Below are 6,096 nucleotides of genomic sequence, written 5' to 3' on the forward strand. Positions count from 1 at the left end.
AAGACGGAAGAATCCCGGGCGACCTGGTAAGAAGTGAACATGGATATGTCGCACACACATGAACATTAGCACTGTATCAATCCACCAACATGGAGATTGAAATACCGAAAGAACGATAAAGAGATTACCGTACCCATCGGCATTGCTAGCGGTCACCGTGTTGACTTGCCTCCCCTTTTTCTTGCGGTCCGCCCTATCTGGACAGTCCTTAGAAAAATGGCCAGCCTCTCCACAGGTAAAGCGGCTGCAGATCTGCTTTGTTTATCATCTTCTTCTTCTTGAAGGTTGTAGTCTTCATAGGCTTATTGAAGGAGGGCTTGTTATTCCCTTTGTTCTTGCTTGTAGGGTTTCTTCGCACCATGTTGGCGCTAGATGACCCTCTCCTTTCTCGGTATTATCCTTAGCCCGAGCTTTCTCCTCAACATCAAGAGACGCTATCAGATTTTCAACCGATATCTCTGTCTCTTGTGTTTGAGGGTTGTGGCAAAGTTCCTCCATGAAGGGGGCAACTTAGCAATGATGCATCCACCACAAACTTGTCGGGTAAGGCACACTTAAGGAGTTCGAGCTCTTTCGCAATGCACCGTATCTCATGAGCTTGTTCGACTTCTGAACGGTTGTTTACCATCCTGATGTCATGGAAGCTCTCCATGATGTACGATTCATTGCTGCATCGGTTGCCGAATTTAGCATTCAAGTGCATCCCAGCTCTTTACCATCTGTTATGTGCATGTACACATCACACGGACGATCGGCAAGAATACTCGAACGCATCCGACGAAGAGAGTATTGTTTTCCTTGAACTTGTTACGATCTTGGTCAGATATAGTTCCTTCAGGTAAACCATCACTAACTTCGAACACTTTCACATGAGTAAGCCAGAGCGTGGCCTTAACCTGCCACCTCTTAAAGTGCACACCGGTAAACTTATCCGGCCTCAGTGCATCAGCAAAACCAGCCATTGTTAACTCAGGAAATTGCCTACAATTAGGTTTTTGGATTGTTGGATAATTAGGCACAATTTCCATGATTAATTCCAGAATATAAAACATGATAGCAGCAACTACTAACATGTGAAACTAAAACATACTAGATGCATTAATCAACATGAGTAGCAGCAGCGCAAACGGTAAAGCATCCATCGCTAAACAGATCGAGATATGTCGCACGTACCGATCTGGTGGAGGTGGCGGTGGAGGTGTAGCAGATGATGTCGCAGCAGTAACGTTGTTGATGACAACTGATATGGATATCCGGGCCTGGTACTCTAGGACAGCCATTGATATGATATTTGGGTCTAAGGTTGTACCAGTAGTTTATTATAATCTTGTTATTAGGAGATAATAATGTAGCCAGGTCATGCTGTGGGCCATCTAGGGTTTTAATAGAGTCTGTTTGACTTGGGCCTGTCCAAGTCGAACTAGGTTAGGCCCAATAGGGGGGCCGGCCGGCCAGCTCTCCCTCTCATATAAGGATATGGCACGTCTAGGGTTAGGGTAGTTCAAGTTTAGTCTAAAAGATTAGGGTTTCCCTATTGCGTGTGATCACGTGTATCATCCCTCCGGGGGTACGGCGCTGCCGTTATCTATTATATCCGCTGCGAAGGTTCTTGTGTTCATCAAGGATTGTCTAGCTCTTGGTTTGAGGCGGTCGTTCATCGATCCGTTGCCTGCTGGATTCGTTCCCTCTTCTCCAGGCTGCGTTCATCGCGTTGTTGGGAGGATTCTCTACCCCAGGTTCTCGCTGTGAAAGATCGGGCATCAACTAAGGAGGATCCAGTGGGTCGATACCGTATCATCTGGTATCAGATTTCTGGGTTGCTCACGGCGAGGTGTTGTTGATCGATCTCTTTGATCGGTTTGCATCGGAGAAGATTAGCTCTAAGATCGGAGGAGTTTGGCTCTCGGTCGAAGGAGGTTGGTTTGGTGAAGTTTGGAGGTCATCCATGACTGTTTCGGAGGTCAAAATCGCGAAAAATCGCGACCAGAATCGGGAAGAAGACGAAATTTCGCGACCAGGAAAAACTTCGTATGAAATCCGGTCAACCGGGCCGATGTGGCCGGGCTGCTCGGCGTAGAACCCGGTCGGCCAAGCGGCAAACCGGGAAGTTCGCAAAAATTCGTCCGGTTGTGTTCGGTGCGATGCATCCGGTTGGCGACCGGTCAACCGGGCCCGTGACCGGGCAGGCCGGTCTGGAGGCCGGTCTAACCGGGCCCTGGGCCGGACGGGCTCAGGCTACTGCGGTTTTTCCTCCGGCGGTTTCTCCTATTGCTGCGGTGGATTCTCCAGTGATGCGGGCTCATGTTGCTGATGTTGTTCCGTCTACAAAAGGGTTAGCTGATGCTATCGCTGTTCTTGCATTGTCTTCCGACGATAAGCTTGGCATACGGTGTTCGCGTGACATGAAATCTAGTAAAGTTTTCAATGACTATCTGGATTGCTTGAAGGGAGAACAACGTCCGCCATCCAGTCTTCGTTGGTATCTACACCCTCTTGCGACAGTTCAGGAGTATGAAGATTGGGAGAGGAACATGGAGTTGGGTTTTGCTCGATGTCGCACATACAAAAAGAAGTTCAATAGTTCTTATGCATTCTATCTTGCTATCCGGCGTGTGGACGAGGCATTGGAACGTGATTGGCAGGATGCGGTGGAGAGAGGTGAATTTGCTGAAATTTGGGAAGATTACAAAATTTTTCTTCGTAGTGGTTTCGTATTACCATATGTGGAGGAGAGTGTGCAGCCGTCCAAAGTTGTGCATACAATGAAGGAAGTGGACAAGTGCATAGTTCCTATTCAGGAGGTTGTCCCACTACCAACGATCATCGAGGACAAGGTGATATCTTCGAAGAGATGAAACCTGGCTCGATACCAAGAGCACTACTGTGGCTGTTGAGGATGATGTACCATTGAGCGGGCTGAATATGCAACTCAAGAAGGTACAAGATGATGCTTGCAAGACAGTTGACAAGGTTCAGCGGTGGAGTTTGTTTCAGACTCAGTGTATTATCAAGGGCAAGGCTTGCAAGTTGATGATTGATGGTGGTAGCTGTACTAATGGCATTAGCAAGGCGATGGTGGCAGCATTGGGGTTGTCTACATGGCGTCTTCCTGAACCTAAACGTCTTGAGTGGTTGAATAGCTGTGGTATGCTAAAGATTACTCAAAAGGTGCGTGTGCCATTTACAGTTGATGATTATGTTGATGAGATCGATTGCGATGTGTTGCCATTGGAGGTGTGTGGATTGCTACTTGGGCGTCCTTGGCAGTATGATCGCAATGTGACACATGTCAAGGCGAGCAAATACATATTCTTTTATGCATGGTGGCAGACAGCGGACTTTGAAGCCTATGGGTGATGATCATATCAAGTCCGATGTGGAGTTAGTGGTGCGTAAAGAGAAGTTGCACAAGCCTAAAGTGCAGCAAGAAGTGCATGATGTTCCGACCATTGATGTTGGTGTTGTTTCAGCCATGCCTGTAGATGACAAGACGATTCTTGTTGGTGACAAGCCGGATGAAGCTACACTTGTTGTTGATGTGGATGTTGCGGCATGTGCTACGATTCCGGTTGTGTTGATGCCAAAGATATCTGATCGATGATATTTGTGCGATGATACTTCAAGACATATGGCGCTGATGCGCGTGGGAGGAGTGGGAGGCGAGAAGGTTCGAGAAACCAGTGTTGATGGGGTTTCCGCCCGGTGCCAGGGCCGGCCGACCGGCTCCAGGACCGGCCGGGCCGGTCAGCCGACCGGTCAACCGGCGCCCAGACCGGCTGTGGCGCAGCGTGTCAGTGGAGACAGTGGGCAGCGGCACTACCGTGCTAGGAGTACTGCAGTCCAGTTTTCCGCGACACCGCGGATGCATCGAGGCAAGGATGGATGTGTGAGACATTTATGTGGCCCAGGCATTACACAACTTATGCAGGGTCATGTTCAGCGACACAGGGTTCCATCAAGACCTCAGAAGAAGAAGGAATTGGCGCCAATGTCCAAGCTCATGTGGAGAAGAAAGGAGGCGCCAAGTGCTGTATCAAGTCGAGAAGGCCGCGAGGGAGGATGTGGTGTGGAAGGCAAGCAAGACTTGAGGACGGCGAGGACGTGTCATGTTCATATCACGTCACCTTTTTCCAGAAGACCCTCACGCGTTGGGGACAACGCTTCTTGAAGAAGGGGAGAGATGATATGGATATCCGGGCCTGGTACTCTAGGACAGCCATTGATATGATATTTGGGTCTAAGGTTGTACCAGTAGTTTATTATAATCTTGTTATTAGGAGATAATAATGTAGCCAGGTCATGTTGTGGGCCATCTAGGGTTTTAATAGAGTCTGTTTGACTTGGGCCTGTCCAAGTCGAACTAGGTTAGGCCCAATAGGGGGGCCGGCCGGCCAGCTCTCCCTCTCATATAAGGAGATGGCACGTCTAGGGTTAGGGTAGTTCAAGTTTAGTCTAAAAGATTAGGGTTTCCCTATTGCGTGTGATCACGTGTATCATCCCTCCGGGGGTACGGCGCTGCCGTTATCTATTATATCCGCTGCGAAGGTTCTTGTGTTCATCAAGGATTATCTAGCTCTTGGTTTGAGGCGGTCGTTCATCGATCCGTTGCCTGCTGGATTCGTTCCCTCTTCTCCAGGCTGCGTTCATCGCGTTGTTGGGAGGATTCTCTACCCCAGGTTCTCGCTGTGAAAGATCGGGCATCAACTAAGGAGGATCCAGTGGGTCGCTACCGTACATTGTTGACGACGGGGACGACGGGTCGAAGTAGACGGCGTTGAAGACGACGGTAGGCAGCACCGCCCGACTTGGACGGAAGGCGACCCGTGATGAAGAGCTTGAGCAGTCGCGCAGAGCGCTTCCCAAAAACCTAATTCGCCCTCTCCCGTACAGGATCGCAAGGACGAGTGGTTCCGGAGACCTGCTCTCCCGTTCGCCGATGCACGTCGGCTCGCGGGATGGAGTAGGCTACGATGGCGGCTCAAGCAGAGAGAGGTGGAAACCCTAACTCGTGTATTGGATGTGTTTCTGCGGTAGCCGGGCAGGAGATTATATAGGCTCGGGAAACCGTAGGCAACGTGGGCCACGCCCACGTCGCACGAACGTTTCGAGTCGGTTACAGATAGCCCACAATCCGGGAGCGACCCGAAAGTCTCGGCTTGAGGCTCAATCCACTCACCACGAGCGCGGCGCGTGTCGTGTCGTGTCGTGTCGTGTCGTGTCGTGTCGAGTCGAGACGAGCGAGGAGGAGGAGCGCGCGTGTAGCACTCCTATTCTCACTCACTTACTAGTGGTGGAACAACCCACCTTATAAGGTGGTCTAACTTCCTCCCAACTTTCCATGTGGGACTAAACTTCCCACCTCTTGCCACTCCCTAGTGAGCTGCCACCAACTTGGGCTCAAACTCACAAGGCTGCCACTATGTGGGCTTTGAGATTTATAGGAAAAACTGAAATCTAATTTGGGCCACTAAAAGTGGGCCCAATATTTCAACAATATATGCTTGGTATTAAAAAAAATTTATTGCCGCTAGAAATAATGAAAAATATTGGACCCTAGGTTGCTCCACAAGCAACAGATAATGGATACTATCATATAGTGTACACTAATGCAATCCATCGATGCTACAAAGTCGCTTTGTAAATTGTACCAACAATCTCAATTAAATTTGATACCCTCATTTTCCACCCAAAGGTCCAGAATTCATGGGTTCAACCGATGCATAGATACGTTCTCGGGTTAGGAAGTGGTGCGCCAAAAAATACCACTTTTATCAGATGTCTTCTTAAAAATCATAAAATTTATTTTGATTTTTTTGGAATAACAAGATCATTGGAGCTCGGGAGCCAAAAAATACCACTTTTATCCGATGTCTTCTTACATAGGATCTTATTATGTTTGCCCGGCAGATTTCAAAGTTCTAATGCCCATAACACTTCCTTCCTTCCTCCACGAGGTGTGGGACATGGCTATTGCATTTCATCAGCAAGATAGCCCCACGCAACATTTTATTTTTCAATATAGACAAGCTTTAAATAGATATTTATACTACTTCTACTATAATTCCCCATCACCAAAAATATGCAAAATCACAGTCG

This window comes from Lolium perenne, chromosome 7 (assembly GCF_019359855.2).
Source record: "Lolium perenne isolate Kyuss_39 chromosome 7, Kyuss_2.0, whole genome shotgun sequence".
NCBI classification, from domain to species: domain Eukaryota; kingdom Viridiplantae; phylum Streptophyta; class Magnoliopsida; order Poales; family Poaceae; genus Lolium; species Lolium perenne.